At 49.5% G+C, this 14,563-nt stretch overlaps 1 protein-coding gene across 2 annotated transcripts in view; it reads left to right on the top strand.

The window, feature by feature from the left end:
* The first annotated feature begins 7,648 nt into the window (after positions 1-7,648).
* CGNL1 (cingulin like 1) overlaps positions 7,649-14,563 on the top strand; it is a 157,689-nt gene continuing 150,774 nt past the window's right edge. For both annotated transcript variants that reach the window (XR_014773639.1, XM_084752913.1), the window contains exon 1: positions 7,649-7,732. The gene's annotated coding sequence lies outside the window, so the exon portion shown is untranslated. The remainder of the gene's footprint in view (positions 7,733-14,563) is intronic.

Below are 14,563 nucleotides of genomic sequence, written 5' to 3' on the forward strand. Positions count from 1 at the left end.
ATGTGATTTTGGATGAGTCTGCACCCTTCTGAGCCTCAGCCCTCTTAGCGGTGAGGTAGAGATGAGGACATCTCCATTGCAGCTGAGGAATAGAGGGTGTGTGCATCCTGGCTTCTGTCTTTATTGTAAAACAAACAAAAGAAGACAAACAAAACAGAACAGAACATCTGTTTCCTGGAATTGGATATGGAATGCAGAGTTCTTCAAATCGCCCAAGGAATCTGCGTTTCCTGCTGTGGTCACTACGCCCACCACCATCACTGTAAATCAGCACTCCTGAGCAGCCTGAGTCATACGCCTTCTACTTAGGTCTGCGAAAAGGACTTGGATTGGGCAGTGGCTGGACGTGGGGTGGGGAGACTGAGTGCTTGCCTGGCATGCTTCATGTCCTTGGTTCTATCTCCAGCATCCAATAAAACTGGGTGTGGTCACGCATGTCTACAATCCCAGACGCAGACATGCACAGCTGCCACTCCAGCACTTGGAAAACAAAAAAGTCATCAAAATTAAAGGTCATCTTTGCTTACAAAGCAAGTTTGAGGCCAGCCTGGGCTACATGAAGCCCTGGACCCTCCTCTGGAAGGTACATCAAACTCTTCATTATTGGAAGCCTAGCCACTAAATGGTCCAGCTAGTTCCTTTCACTTTACACACATTTTAGAAAAATGTGTCCTGGAAGGGGTTTTTTTTTTTTTCTGTTGTTTTCTTGTTTTCGTTTGTTTGTTTTTGTTTTTTGCTAAAGGGCCTCTGTAGTCTTAACTAAAAGAAGCAACATCAAAGCCGGGCGTGGTGGCACACGCCTTTAGTCCCAGCACTCGGGAGGCAGAGGCAGGTGGATCACTGTGAGTTCGAGGCCAGCCTGGTCTACAAAGTGAGTCCAGGACAGCCAAGGCTACACAGAGAGACCCTGTCTCGAAAAACCCAAAAAAAAAAAAAAAAAAAGAAGCGATATCAAAATGTGTGTAGTTTGTGGGCTCTCACCCACACAGAGGCTGCAAGTACCACATTCGTTACCAAATAATTCAACCCAAAGAATAATTAATATGACCCAAGAGAATATGCAAAAAAATTGTTAAATGCTCTAACTTTTTGGTTTTAATCTTGAAATTTGGGCTGTCCTAGCTTTGGCCAAGGTACAGTGGACTCATGTGATGATGGTTAGTATTGGCAGCTGGGGTAACAGGGAAGACGGCTGTAAGGCTGCTGTTTTTAGGTTCATACGTCTTTCAGCTGCCTGGACATTGACATCCTGCTCTTATCTTTGAGCCTCTGAGGCAAGAAGCTTCTAGAAGTACAGGCCCTGCTGGTACCCAACCAGCAAACCAACAAAATGTTCACCTATGCCGAAATCCCTTATGTCCCCAAGCTATTTTCTCGGTAAAAGCTTGAAATATCTGTACAGGAAACCTGTGTCCCCCTGGAGCTGGTCTCACAGAGGCCACAGAGTCAACCTTTATGGCCTCATTTGATTATTTTTTTCTGATGAGAAATGTCATTCCTCATAGGGTAACCCCAACTCTGTGACAAGGATGTCCTACATTTAGAGTGAATGGCAACCTAAGCAGTACTGTCTCGCGCTTCCTGCCTCTCACAGAATGTGCCTGTCTCTGGCCACCCTCACCTTTCTCCTTCCACAGGATACATAAACACAGCTGTTTTTCCAAGGCATCCCAGGACATACCACAGTTCCTCAGATCCTGCCCCACCCCTGTGCCCTTCCCAGTACATGTCTTTTGTTCACTCATCACATGTACTGAATACCTGCTGTGTTCAGGTGGCTAAAGACCCAAGGAAGAAACTATATGCACCATGTGCGTGCAGTTCTCATAGGGACCAGAAGAGGGCATTGTTGTGAGTTGTCACATGGATGCTGGGAATGGAACCCCAGTCCTCTACAAAAGATGCTGAGCCATCTCTCCAGCCCTCACACTACTTAGAGGAGAGGATGTTTTGAAAGGAGAGTTTAAAACTGACTGGTTTGGGGCAGGGTGGTGGTGGTGCACACCTTTAATGCCAGCACTTGGGAGGCCGATCTCTATGAGTTGAAGGACAGCCTAGTCTACGGAGCAAGTTCCAGGACAACCAAGGCTACACAGACAAATGCAAAAGACTGGTTGTTTTGTGACAGTCTTGCTCTGTTGCTCTGGCTGGCTTTAACACCTGCTCTCAAACGATCCTCATGCCTCAGTTTCCTGAGGAGCTGAGATTATAGGCATGCACTGTGTGGATACCTGTGTGGTATTAATGTATGTGTCTTCATGTGAATGTTTCCATCTTATGGTTCCTATTGTGGTCATAAAACACCATGGCCAAAAAGCAACTTGGGCAAGAAAGAGGGTTTGTTTTACTTCCACTTTCACATTCCGGTCTACCATCCAAGGAAGTCAGGGAAGAGTACAAGGCAGGACTCTGCAGGCAAGAACTGATGCAAAAGCCACGGAGGAGTGCTGCTTACTGGCTTGCTCATCAATGCTTCTTCATCTTACTTTCTTATGTCATCTAGGACCACTTACCCAGGGGTAGCCCCAGTGGGTATGCCATAGAATTAGCCAGAGATTTGACCTCTGGCTGTTCATGGGCCAACAATCTGAGCTGCTGCACTGTAACAGTTTGGGGGCAAGGTAGGAGACAGTGCCAAAAAAACCCAAACCAAATGAAACCAAACACTGTTGGCTGCTTATGCCAGGGGAGCCATGGACACTGGGGTGCCTGGCAGGGAACAAGGTCTTGTATAAACTGTTCCAGGCTCTGCTGCTGCCTCCTTCAAGTGAGCACTTCTGCCCCGTGAGCCCTCTCAGCACAGGGTGGAGTGTGGAGTTGACATGAGTGACTGTCCTTTGAGCCAGGCATCCACTATCTTGGGGAGTCCAGCTGTGCCCCTTTGCTGGGCACCCTGACCATTTACACTGGCTCCCTGAGACCCTCACTTGAGGACCCAGCTACTCCTAACACTCACTGCATATAACTTTGCCTTAATTGTACAAGGCCTTGGGGACGGGCTAGAGTATATAGGATGAGGAAAGACATATATAGGATGGGGTTCCATCTCTGTAGCTATAGGAAGGTCTCACCTCTACTGGGTAAAGGCTTTCCCTGGGTGACTTTGGGAAGTGTGCCCACGCCCCTCTGAATAGCCCTCACCTGTGCTTTGTAAGGAAGCCCCAAAACCTCAGACTGTTTCCTAACGTTGTCTTTGGCAGAATTGTGTGCCTCACTTGGTTTGTCATTGGGACTTTAGAAAAGGGGGTCGAATTTGTTTTGTCTCTCTTTGGGAAGGAATCTTAGCAACAGGGGTGCATTACAGAGTGGGGAGAGTACCCGGAGCATCCTCCCTAAAGACTTGAGGAAATATTGTAACCCCTGAGGATCTGGCTGCCACTTCCAGGGGAGGGGGACCCTTGGCATGCTTCTCAGAACATCTAGTGGGGTGGAGGCAGGTCTCCACTTTGTAGAACCTCAACCCTCTGAGTGCATCCTAAAGCTGGCCTTTCCTTCTTCCCTACCTCACGCTTCCTGCTCCCCTCTCCTACTTCCTTGTGTCCACTTCCTGTTTCCAAGTCCTGCCTCAAAGCTCCATTTCCAGGGCCACTCAGATTAAGGCAGTCTCTTGCTCATAGCTCTACACACAGACCTCTTCTTCCTGAGGGCTCTCACCAGACCCATCTTTCTCTGTAGATGCCCTTTCACCTCTTCAACAGAATAATCTCCCTGCCCTCAAGCTCCCTGCTAGCTAGCCTCCTTCAGTAAGTCTCCAGAGTGTAGGCCAGGGATGAGCATCACCCTGCGGCCTCCTTTCCCTGGCCCTTCCCGTGGGCCACGCTGCTCTTGCCTCCCTATTGTTAGCTGAATATGTTCGCGTTATAAATTTTATGTTCACAAATTTTGGGAGAGGAAAGAGGTGATTTTTTTTTTACTTTTCCTCCTGATTTTTTTTTCTTCTTTAGGCAAATTGCTATCACTCACAAAGCAAAAGGACCTCACAAAAGCCCTCTGAGGTCCTCTCATGGTAATCAAAGAGAGTCTTCTGCTGAAGGGAAGATACCGGGAAAGGTGTGGCTCAGGATATCAGAGGCACTGCTTGTCCAGGCTTGCTCTCCCTTCAGGCTGGCTGGCCTTGAGTATCTGTAGTGTCAGCAGAAGGGACAGTGGCTTCGCTGATGAGCCCATCCACATCCGGGTTCTCTCCTTGCCTCCCCCAATCACTCCCTTGATTTTTGTTATTATTATGCTACCTGTTGGGAAGGAAGGGAGCATGCTGGGTAAATGCTTTCTCTGTGGTTAGCAAATATTTGCTGAGTATGCACTTTCTGCGGACCCTCTCAAGGGTCCTTATGGGAATAGATTAGCGGCAGGTGGGCGAGGCTCCTCCTCAAAGAAGTGCTCACTCTGGTCTCCATCAGCGTCCCAAGGGTCCCTCTGACACCCTCACCAGCTGTTCCCCTTCTCCCTTGGGCAAGCCTTCCATTTCTTGTCCCTGAGTGAGGGCACTTCACCCTCCTTTCCCCATACCTGGTGTAGCTCATATGTTATTCCTATACCACCACCAAGTTCTACGAAAATTCAGTAGCTCTCATAGAATCAATCTCTCCTAAATGGGGAGATGGCTCGGCTGTTAAGAGCATTTGTTTCAAGCTGGGTGTGGTGGCACACACCTTAAAAAAATTTTTTTTTAATTTATTCACTTTACATCCTGATCCCCCTCCTCTCTTCCCAGTCCCCTCCCTCTTCCCCCATGCTCCTCTTTCCTTCTCCTCAGACAACAGGGAGGTTTCCCCACAGGTACCAACCTGCCCTGGCACATTACGTCGCTGCAGGACTAGGTTCAATCCTCTCCCACTGAGGCCAGACGAGGTAGCCCAGTTAGGGGGACAGGATCCAAAGGGAAGCATTAGAGTCAGAGAGGACCCCTGCTCCAGTTGTTGGGGGGGATCCACATGAAGACCAAGCTGCACATCTGCGCAGGGGCCTAGGACCAGTCCATGCAAGCTCTTTGGTTGCTGGTTCAATCTCTGTGAGCCCCAATGGGCCCAGTTTAGTTGACTCTGTAGGTCTTCTGGTGGAGTCCTTGACCCTTCTGGCTCCCTCAATTGTTCCCCTAACTCTTCTGTAGGACTTTCTGAGCTCTGCTGTGGGTCTCTGCATCTGTTTCCATCAGCTGCTGGGTGAAGCATCTCAGAAGAGTTATGCTAGGTCCCTGTCTACAAGCATAGCAGAGTAACATTAATAGTACCAGGGATTGGGTTCTCTCCCGTGGGATGGGTCTCAGGCAGGGCTAGTCTTTGGTTGGCTGTCCTATCAATCTTTGCTCCATATTTGTCCCTGGTAGGCAGGACAAATTTTGGGTCAAAGATTTTGTGGTTGGCTTGGTGTTCTTATCCCTCCACTGGAAGTTCTGCTTGGCTACAGGACGTGGGGTACACACCTTTAATCCCAGCACTGGGGAGGCAGAGGCAGGTGGATCTCTGTGAGTTTAAGGCCAGCCTGGTCTACAAAGTGAGTCCAGGATAGCCAGTGCTACACAGAGAAACCCTGTGTGGAAAAACCAAAAACTAAACCAAACCAAAAAACCAAAAAAGAAAGAAAGAAAGAAAGAAAAACCAACCAACCAACCAACCAACCAGATCACTTGCTGCCTTCCCAGAGAATTGAGGTTCAGATCCCAAGCACCCGTATCAGATGCTCAACCATGTGTAACTCCAGTTCCTGGGGAGCCAACATCCTCTTCTGGTCTCTGTGAGCACTGCGCATGCGTGGTGCACATACACTTGCGCTCAGGTGTACACACATATAGACGTGAAACAAACACGTTGTAAAAACAAAATGAAACCCTATTTCTTTTCCCATGGCCCCATTTCTGTTTCTGGAAAAGACCCAGGACACACACTTGGTCACCAATTCTAGAAGCTCCTTGAGACCGTCCTTCCCCAAGCTGCTTTCTCCTGTAAGCCTCCTTCAGGCTTGCCTAGTTTCTTCAGCACATGGTTCTGTCAATCCCGGTGTTCAGGGCTACTTAGGTGCCTGCAGGTTCCATTGTGGGAATTTTGAGGTGTCTGAGGCGCCATTAACCAGCATCACTGCCTATGTTATATGACTCCTTTCCCGTATCCAGCGCAGTCTCCCTTGCTAGTTTGCCTAATTACACCTTCCCAATGCACCCACAACCCGATGCCTTCACGCAGGCACACAAGCAGTCCCGCTTAAGAACGCTGTTCATGCAGTTTTGTCATCTACAAAGCCAAGATGTGAGAACTAAGCAGTCACAAAACCTTCAATGTTTTAAGTGGGGTTACTTTCTTTTAGGGGGAAAGGGGAGGAGGAGATAAAGAGTGCATTCATAAATATACTTGGCTGACTGCGGGTTGAGCGTACCTGCTAGACCCAGTGTTTCTGAGAATCAAGTTCTCCAAAGGGAGGATGGCTGCCTCTTTTGTCTTCTTCTTTTTTTTTTTTTTTAAAGAAAATATCACTTGAAAATATTTATTTCGGGGCTGGAGAAATGGCTCAGCGGATAAGAACACTGTCTGTTCTTCCAGAGGTCCTTTGTTCAATTCCCAGCAACCACATGGTGGCTCACAACCATCTATACTGGAATCTGATGCCTTCTTCTGATATATGGTGTACATGCAGATAGAGCACTCATAAATAAATAAATGAATAAAATCTTAAACAAAAGATATGTTTTTAAAAAAAAGAAAAAGAAAATATTTATTTCATGTGTGTAGGTCTATCTGTGCACCACTTACATGCAGTACCCGAGGAGGCCAGAAGAGGGAACTAGATCCCCTGGGAGTGGAGTCACAGAGGTTTGGGAGCTGTCTTGTGTGTGCTGGGAATGGAACCGGATCTGCTAGAACAGCAAGTGCTCCTAACTGCTGAACCATCTCTTCAGCCCTGCAGATAGGAGTGCTTTTAATTACTGTGCAATTTTTCTTCTGTCACTGTTCGGTGGTTTTCCTACAAAAGAATCACTATTACTTTTTTAAATCTTTTCATGTTGCTATTTTGAAATTTTGAGTGTTGATTTTTTTGTTTCAATATGTCACTAAACACTTATTAAAATAGTGTAGGCCATGTGGCATTTCTCTCCTTTCTTTAGGAACAACGCTTGGGGTGAGTGCCCTGCTCACTTTACAACAGAGGAAACTGAGGCTTGGAAGTGACAAGGCTTGACTCTGTGTGATGCGATGGAAAACAGACTAAACCAGGGCCTGAGGTCTTGTTTCTAATGCCAGTTCTGCTACCAGCAGCCGGGTGACCTCAGAGACAGGCCCAGCTTTTTTGCTTCTAGGCGTCACTGCGTGCCTTTCCACCAGTGTGATTTGCTTCCCGGTGAAGAGAACAAGGGTGCGCGGACAGTGTGGGAAACTGAGGTCTGGGGTAGGGTGGGACTGCAAAATAGGGAAGGCTTCCTGGAGGAGGAGTGGTGAGGGAGCGCTGAGATAGAGGAGAGAGAGTGGCTGCAGGGTGAGGAGGGGTTGCTGGTGAGAGGGCACAGATGGGTTTCTGGGAGCACCAGCGACTGCTCCCGAGGGGCCGCAGTCCTGGGTCCGCCTGGTCCCGGGTCACTGGGAGGGTCCGGACGCAGACCAGCCTGCTCCTCCTCCCGGGAGGGCGGGCGGCTGCAGGGCGGGGCGGGGCGGGGCTGGCGCGGCCTCCTGGCGACGCGGCGGCTGCTGCTCTCTGGCCCGGCTCTGCGGGCTGCAGAGGGAGCGGGACTTAGGAGGCGCAGGCGGTAAGTAATCTCGCAGCCGGGAGGGTGTGCGTGGGCCGCCGGGGCCCAGGTGCTGACACAGATCATAAGGGGGCTCTGGCTCCTGCAGGTTTGCGCAGTGCTCAGCCCAAGGGTCGGTCCTTCGGATCCCGGCGCCGGGGCCGCAGTCCCGGGGCTTGGAGGTGCGCTCCTGCCTCCTACACTGCGCCCCGCACCGCAGACGCGCCGAACAGTTGGTGGCGAACCTGCGCAGGGATCTAGTGACAGCTGCGGGCGAGCCTCACGGAGCCCCGCACTCCCTGCCCTTGCCTGCAGTGTTTGATCTCAGCGGGCTCTTTAAGACCATTCTTTAAACAGGCCGGTGGCTGCTCCTCTGTCTTGGGCCGGCGCGCCACTGCACTGCCCAAGCAGGTCACCCCGAAAGCCTTTACCCCCACGAAAGCCTTTACCGTCTTCTGAGGGACGTTTTCCAAGTTGCATCACCGTTTGGCTTCCAGACAGGTGCTTGGCTGTGGTGTTGGACTTACAGATTTTTTAAAAAGAACTTTTTGTATTTACTATGTGCGCGCCCTTTTACCCCAACAACCCTTCCAACACCGAGTACTGTCCTCAAAATACTGTGGGGGTTCTTTTAAAGGGGCTTGCAAACTGGGCTATACACCTGGTAAGATTTAAAAACAAAACCAATAAAAAGATTCTCAACTTCTCCCTCCTGCCTACATCCCCATTCCCGAGGCAGTCGGTGGGAACATTTAAAAAGCTGCCGGGGTGGTTTTGGGTGCAGGCAAGTTTAGAAGAGCAGAGAGGGGAGGAGAGCCCATCCGGAGCGCTCAGTCTTTCTAACCACCTCTCCACCAGGGGGGCATGTGGATGCTGTGTGCCAATCTTAGACCGCAGGTGGTGCCATAAAAAAAAAAAAGTTCTCTTTGTACCTAACTCTGTTTACAGTAAATATTTTCAGGGACACTTTTTACTTAGGAGGTTGGAGTGTGGGCCTTTGAGTCCTTGCCAGAGTCAAGGTTGTCCTGTCAGAGAAAACCGAGTGATTTGGAAAAGGACCTTAGATTGAAAAGGTGAGGAAAATGTTTAGGATTAGGTGAACCCTTCCTTAACACACACATGCACACGCGCCTGCACGCGCGCTCACACAAAAGTACCGGCATTTACATAAAGGTGGGGATTTTCCCGAAGGTGGAGCGAGCCTGAAGGGTTTGCACCTGGTACTCGCGTCCTTGTGTGTGCTTTTGTGAGTTAGCTGTCTTTGATGTGTGCCCTCGGGAGCAACCGCGTGTATGTTTCTTGATAGAGTAACATCGGAGTTAGAGAACTGGCGCTTCCAGTAACATGGCAGAGCTCGCTTCAGTCTGAAAAATGATGGGACACAGGAAAGGCCGAGCAAATGTTTGAATCCAGTGATCTTGGTCGCATATGTTAATAATACAGTTGTCCTAGGTGAGCAGGTGAGCAGTCACTGCTAGGTTAAGACTCTGGTATTCTAAGTATTCACACGTCTCCTGGGTGTTACAACATGGCCACAAGTCAGATTTTGTACTTTCCTTAGGTGCTGGCCCTGTGTGTTGTCTTTTTGTAGTGTCAAGATGCTGTCGCTTTAAGGATGCCCTGGGGAAGGTGTTTGTGTTTCTGACCTCTAACATGGGCCAGAAGGACATTGATTTTGAAAAATAAAAAAATGATAGAGTCTTGCTCCATTGGTCTGTCTTGTTTTCCTGTCCTGCTACAGTGCCCTTTCCTATTGCCAGCTGCTAGAAGTGTGACGCTGGGAGTTATCACCACAGTTTTGACTTTGGCTTGGGAGCAGAGGTTATATGGAGTACATGGTACCCCAGGGTGGCCCCTGACCCCAAATCTTCACCCTTTGGGGGAACAGAACCATAAAGAAGCCGTGTGTGTGTGTGTGTGTGTGTGTGTGTGTGTGTGTGTGTGTCTCATACTGGAGAATGCATGTGTACCAGACCATCAAACTGACTGCTTGTAAACCTGTGACTTTCCTTTCCATCTGGAGAGCAAGGTTTACCTAAAGACGCTCCCAAACTCTTGGTGTCTGAAAAGGCGTGCCTGAAACGTGGCGGTTACCTGTGAGATGAGGGGTGCAGCTCCTGGAGAGCCTGGTGGTTTGTGTTGAGACCTGCGATTGTCTGTTACAGCCAGCTACTTAGTATAATAGCTTCCAGTGTGTGTCTGTTGGTCCTAAGTTATTTCGTCACGCTGATGGTGTGAATAATGGTTGAATTTAAAGTGTTTCTAAGCTCTTTTCCCCCTGAAACTCATTTATCTAAAAGATGCTGTTAACCTTTTTAAAAGGTCTAGCTGAGGTTCCTTCCCTTCCTTTCTCCTTCCTTCCCTCCTCTCTTTCCTCCTTCCCTCCCTCCCTTCCTTTCTTCCTCCCTCACTTCCTCTTACTCTTTCTCTGGTCCTAGTGCTTTGAGGGAGGCTGGCACCTCTCTTCTGTCACTTGGCATTGCTGTCATGATGAAACAAGTTATGATATGAGAATGCAGAAAAGGGGGTGGGGAGGGCCAGGGCCGGAGAGAGGAGGGGTGCTGATAGGGGTTGCACCAGGGCCGAGTGGCCTTCCTGAAGTCTGAAGCTGGCTTGAGTGTCAGTCAAATGCCCCCACTGGGGCTTGAAAAATGGCTTAGATGGTAAAGGCACTTGCTGTTGAGCCTGATGGGGCCCGAGTTTGATCTCTGCAACCTATGCCGTGGAAGGAGAAAACCGATTCCTTCAAGTTGTCTTCCGACCTCTGCATGTTCACACACACACACACACACACACACACACACACACACACACACACAGACATGGCTCTGTTGCAACCCCCTCTACCTTGTTTTCTTCCTGTGCTTGCCTTTCTCTGTTCCCCAAGCCAATGCCCCCACCTCTGCCTTTTTGTGAGAGGTGGGCTAGGGGTGGTAGGCGCTCAGTCTTTCTATATGACCTAGGCTCATCTCCAACTGAGATCCTCCTGCCTCAGCCTCCCAAGTACTGGGATTTACTGCCCAGCCACAGGAGAGGTTGTTGTGACTGTTTCTTTCTTTCTTTGGTTACTCACTGAGCAGCTACTTACTTCCGGCAGGGCTCTGTCCCACCTGCCAAGTTCTTGGTCAACAGGATACAGTCCTTGACTTAAGGAGCCTGAGTCTGGGTAGTGGATCTGGAGACTGTGGGTTACAGTGCTCTGGTTACTCGTGGGCACAGGCTTGCCTCACCTGCGGCAGTTCCCCTGCAACTCATGCATTTATTTGGAAGGCGTAAGAAACACTTTCTGAGCTTTAAGTTCCACTTTATTTCACTGAGACTTTGTCCCAGACTTAAAATGAGGGAGCTGTGGGGTTCTTTTCTGACTGGAGGGGAGGGAGGGTGCTGGGCACTGGAGGATGGGTTTCCTGGAGGGTCTGAAGGGGATGGAGAGCTCCCATGAAGAGGCCAGGACTGTCTGGCGGCTGGTGACTGGTAATGGCAGCCTAGTGGCTGTGCATCTGTGACAGGGCCCGGCAAAGCTCCTGCTTGTCAGAGGCCTCTGAACTTGAGCCTCATTCTGCCATGGCTGCTGTAAGACAGGGCTGCTGAGCAGGCTGCAGAACACATTTCACTCACTCCAAGTTCTGTTTCATAGGGCTGAGGACCTCCCAGTTACTACGCCAGGCCTAGCGGAGGCACTCGCTTGTCATCCCCACCGTAGGTTCATAGGTCTGCCTGGGCTAACTAAGGTCAAGGCCAGCTTGGGGCAACTTGAACCCTGTCTCCAAACCACAACCAAAAATACTTTTTTTCCCCACCTCTTCTGAGACAGGGGCTCATGTATCCCATACTATTCTCTAGTTCACTAGGTGGCTATGATGACCTTGAACTTCCAGTTTCAACTTCCCAAGTCCCAGGATTTTAGGCAAACACCCTATGCCTGTTTATGCCGTACTGGTCATCAAAACCAGGGCTTCACGTATGCCAGGCAAGCCCTACCAACTGAGCCACACCCCCAGCCCCATAGTCACTGTTTGCTTATTGACCATGTCCAAGTGACAGGTCGCACATGCAGCACTTCTTTTTCTCTGCTCCAACTCTGACATCCCTAGAGACTCGAGGGTCCTGGAGCCGCTCCCAGCCTGCGCCGTGGCTGAGCTGAGGTTAGCAAGTGCTCAGGTCTTCCTACAGGGCTCAGCTCTTTGCAGAGCTGATTAAGACACTGTGTTTTCAGGGGCTGGAGAGACCACTTTATGGTTAAGAACACTTCCTGTTCTTGATGAGGACCTGGGTCAGCTTTCCAGCACCCGCACATCAGCTCACAACTGTGTAACTTCAGTTGCAGGGAATCTGACATGGTCTTCTGACATCCATGGGCACTGTGCACACATGAGGTGTATATACCTTCATGCAGACAAAATACTCATACATATGAAAATAAATGCATCTTTAGAAAAAGACATTCTGATCTTAGACACCCCCGTACCTCACCCCTCAGCCCCCCTGCACAGTCCCCTTGAGTTTGGATAGATTTATTGTTTTCCCTCCTGGAAGATAATGTACATCTCAAAGGCCACTGTGTCCCTGTGGTCCAAGGGACTTCACTTTTTTCCTTTTTTTTTTTTAAGAGAAGGCAGATTTGGCTGTTGGGAAAGGCTCTGAGTGGGTCCACTCTGGGCTGAAGAGGCACTGTTCCTGCATTTCTTTAAGCTTTGCAAAGCCCTTGAGTTTTGGAAATAATTAGTTATTGGGTAAGAATTAAAAACAGGCTTCAGTGCTGGGCTTTTTAGGGTACAGTGAAGGTCGGCAGTCTTGTTCATGTGATACACGCAACCAAAACAACTTGCTGCACCATAATTACCCTGAGCTTTAAAATTTACAGATAGTTGGGGCTTTGAGCCCGACAGCACTGTCATTACCTAGATGAGCCTAGAACAGATTCACAAATGGCTGTGGGTATGCACACAGGATTCCACCCAAAAAGACTGGACCCAGGGAGCGCTGCAAGAGACGTAGCGGGGAGTCAACATGGAGTTAAGCATTCAGGATTACAACACGGGGCATATCCTGTGAATTTGGAATACGCTGGCCAGCCTGCCTGGCAGCCTCTTTGTTTATAGGGCGACATTTATTAGCTGCTGTCCAATCACAGGGAGTTTTGCTTACCTTAGGTAAACTATGTGATGGCTCAGGATGTTATTTTGTAGATTTTATATCTGTAAGACCGATATTATTATTGAGACAGGATCTCATGTAGTCCAGGTTACCTCAGACTCACCTTATAGCAGAGCATGATGTTAAACTTCCGATGATTCTCCTGCCTCCACGTCCTAGGTGCTGGGATTACAGGTAGATAGGCATCACCAAGCCTGGTGCATCCTGTGCTGGGTGATGGAACCCTGCATGTTAGGGAAGTCCAACCAGCTGAGCCCGATTCCCCAGCCCTAGTGGTGGATTTTGGAAGAATGTGGAGAAATCTTGTTTTACATGTTCTCTGGTACGCTTACTTGTGAGGTCCTTCTCCTCCTTCAGAACCACACAGCTTCAGAAGGCAAGTGGAGGGTGTCTCTCCCTGTCCCAGGCAAGTCTCAGAAGCCTGGGGGAACTGGCATAGAGCAGCAGTTACCATGGAACCACGAGAGTTAGAGGAACCAGGCTAGGGAGCTGGCTCAGTGACTAAGAGGGCTGTGCACAGGACCCAAGTTTAGTTCTGAATCCCCACACTCCTGTAAATAAGCCTATAAGGGGGCAGGGAGGTGGGCAGAGCATGTGCTCAGTATGTCGGAAGCCCTGTGCCCTGTGCCCTGTGCCCAGCACTGGGTAAGTCAGTTGGATGTGGCAACATTCACATGTAATCCTAGCACTGGAGAGGCAGAGGCAGAAGGATCAGACATTGAAGGTCATCTTCAGCTGTGTAATAGGTTCAAGGCCAGTCTGGACTAGGAAGAGCCCTGTCTTTAAAAAGAAAAAAGTCTGCGCAGATTTTTTTTTTTCCTTAAATTACTCTTAATCAAGAGTTGGTGAAACCTTAGAATGCCCTCATTTTGCTATGGGGTAAGAGTGTCCTGGTCTCCAGTACTTGTGTTGAAAGCCCTCTCTGTGTCAGGTACTGGGAGTGTGGTTCTGGCAGATTCCTCTTCATCGGGGTGGGGGTGGGAGGCGGGGGTGTGTGTGTGTGTGTGATTTTCTCACCTACAATGTCGGGGCTTGGAGTCTACGTCTTGTTGCTGTGCAGGAGTAGGTAGCCGCAGTGGGTGTTGCAGTTAGGATGCCCAGCTGGCCGAGGTTAGGGTTACTGCACGCAGAGGATGATGCCCCGAGCTGTGCTCCAACGAGGCCACAGTTCTCTTTACCGTCTCTGGCCATAGAGAGTTTCTAGTAAGTGATAACGATCGTGCTTTCCAAAGTTGGGTGCAAAGAGTAGAATTTCACGTTTATTGATGCTGCTGGTTGGCCTGGAGGTGCCCTGGAGTGGGAATAGCCACTTTACCCTCTACTAAACCCTCTTTAGCTACATTTGTAATTGCTCACGCTATTTACATATAAATAACCATGCTTCCAGCAGTGAAACCCCTTAACCTCGCAGGTGGTTAAACTCAGCCCTGGGGGAATCGCCAGGTGGAGTGGCCTGGGGCTGGTACTGCTATTAAAAGCCTCTTGAGGTGGGGGGTGGGGGAGGGGTTTGAGTCCCCATCCTGTCTCTTTTCACTGGTTACTTTTAACTGTCAACTTGACACAACTTAGAATCTTCTGAGAAGTGAGCCTTAATGAGGAATTATCTGGACCAAACTTGCCTGTTGGGGATTATTTGGACTATTCATTAATGCAGAAGACCCACGCCATGCTCTAGGCAGGGGGTCCTGAGCTGTT

Source organism: Acomys minous, assembly GCF_964271855.1.
Source record: "Acomys minous genome assembly, chromosome: 13".
Classification (NCBI taxonomy): domain Eukaryota; kingdom Metazoa; phylum Chordata; class Mammalia; order Rodentia; family Muridae; genus Acomys; species Acomys minous.